This window comes from Antrostomus carolinensis, unplaced genomic scaffold (genome assembly GCF_000700745.2).
Source record: "Antrostomus carolinensis isolate BGI_N321 unplaced genomic scaffold, ASM70074v2 scaffold33053, whole genome shotgun sequence".
NCBI lineage: Eukaryota > Metazoa > Chordata > Aves > Caprimulgiformes > Caprimulgidae > Antrostomus > Antrostomus carolinensis.
Genome location: NW_010306415.1, coordinates 2,554 through 5,027, shown reverse-complemented (window position 1 = coordinate 5,027; position 2,474 = coordinate 2,554).

Below are 2,474 nucleotides of genomic sequence, written 5' to 3'. Positions count from 1 at the left end.
CCTGGCAGCACCCAGCACAATCTCAACTCCTGGTGACCCTCGTTTTGAGAAAAGCTCCTTTCTCTGGGCCTTTCACCCAGGAAAGGAGCTGTCTTTCCCCGTCGCTTCAGGTTTCTCCTCTGTCTAAAGTTGGTCTTGAAATTAAGGGAATGATTTTCGCAGTCTCACTTCTGATTGCTGCTCCCATGTTATCTGCCGGAGCACCCGGTGTGTGGCAGACAGCAACGGCTGCTAATCCCTTTAGCACCCCAGAACTATCACCGAGACACTAATGGGGCTCGGGATGAAACCAAAGTGACATCCCCTTTGCACGTGGGAGTGAGGAGAGGAGCATGGAAGGGTCCTCGCTGGGAAGCAGGGAGGGGCTCGGACCCCGCGGGGTGTCAGGGGATGCGTGACGGTGGCAGCGACATGTCCCACCGGCTCCTCGCCAGCGCTCAGGGCAGATGAGCGTTAACACGACGTCACCAAGCCATGGCTGCAGGTGACAACTGTGGCACCACTAATTAGCACCCAAACCCTGTGCCTGCTGCAAACTGGCTGCGCTCAGGGCACGGCTTGTCCGCGATGGGAAGCACCGCTCAGCTCGTGACCAAGAGACGCCCTGGGTGTCCCTGGGACATCCTGGGGGAAGGACATTAGGGCAGAGGTGAGGGATGTGCTGCATCCCACTCCCCAGGCCACTGTCCCCGGCTGCAGCTCTGGTTCTGGATGCTCTGAGGCTCCTGCTTGCTGCAAAGGGACATTTAATTATCATCAGTGTCCGAGTCCTGCAGCACACGCGTTGCTCCCTCCTCTCCCCAAAGATGGGCCGGGGCAGGTCAGGGCTTTGGGCTGTTCTCAGACACAGGTTTGTGATCCAAAGGGAAGGACAGGGATCCTGGGATCACACCCTGACAGCCAGTGTCCACAGCACTGCTGGTTTCTAACCAGCAGGTCACGGGGAGCGTGGGCAGTGACTCAACCCCTGCACGAAGCTGCCCAGGGTGAGGAAAAAGCTCAGAGTGAAAATCTCTTCTCTGCACAGTTGTGGGTGCTGGAACAGTGTCTCAACACTTTCAGTCTGAGCCAGGTCACCCTAAAATAACCCCCGTGGAAAACAACCTCTAGGAAACCAAAGCAAAAGCAATACCATATCTGGTCAAGCTCAATATTTTTCCTTCCCAAATTCATGGCAAAATGAAAGAGCTTGAATAAAGTTAACAAAACAAAACAAAACAAAACAAAACAAACCACAGTGAGGTTTTGCTTTAAATTAGCATTAATTTACAAAGCCCAGACAGACCCACTAAGCAAATTGTGCCCATTAATACATTAACAACAGATTTTCCCCACTGCTCCTTTGGGTCCAGAGTGTAAACAGGGGCTGGTGATTAAGGCTTTTTAAATTTTTTTTTTTTTTTTCCTTTTAAGAGCCTCAATGACTGGGTTGGACTCAGCACCCGCCTGCTTTGAGAGGGTGTCAGGGTGACCTCAATAAATAGGTGACCACGGCACCTCTAATCCCCTCTTTTAATTGATTACTCTCACCCAGCGCCCGGGGCTATGAGAATGGGGGAGCCACCCTCTATAGATTAGCACCCTTTAGTTTACAGATCAGCCACTTTTTCAGTCCTTTGCCCCGCAGCAATGCATGAAAATAACACTAATCTCATTAAGGACAGAAGGGAGCCCTTCAAAGTTTATTAATAATGGGAGCAGACAGGGAGAGAGCCAGGCTCTGGGTCAGATTTCAAAGCCCGGGGAAGTGGCAGGAGCTTTCCAAGGGCCTGGTTTTGCCAGGGAGGAGGGTTTTTTGCCATATTTCACACCAGGGCTGGAGGCTGGTGGTGGTCAGCGAGGAGACGGGGATGGTTCAAGGAGCACCAGGGCTCTTGGAGCTGGGAACCCCCTCGAGATGTGGCTGAGATGGAAAGGGGATGGCTCCAGCTCTTGGGGATGCTGGTTTGGATGCTCTAAACTATTTTCTTGCATTGCACAGGGCTGTTCTTCCTTGCAGCCCCTTTCAGCCTCCAGCTGAAGAACTTCTGAAATGATTGCAAGAGCTCATTGCCTGGAAAAAACTGACAAATGAGACCTTTAAGCTTTAAATGCCAGAATGAAGAGGCCCATATTAAAGGAGAGATTAAGATTTTTGAGGCTAAAGCAGCATCCTGGCCCTGCTTTTGGCCTGCTTTTAGGTAGGGCTGCAGGGTTGCTCCCAGTGCTACCTCTGCTGCTGGGGTCTGTCCAGCTTCTGGCTGTGTCCACCAGCGAGGCCAGCAGTGCACAGCCCCAGCCCAGCATCCCAGACCCAAGCAGAGGCTGCAGGCTTGGCGGGCATCAGCTGGACAGGAGAGCAAAGCTTTGCTCATCTCTGAGCTGGACAGACAGAATCAAAGAGTTGCCTCGATTGGAAAAGACCCTAAGATGATAGAGTCCAATCATCAACCCAACCTCTGGGCTTCTCCCTCCGTTCACCTTTCCATCCGCAG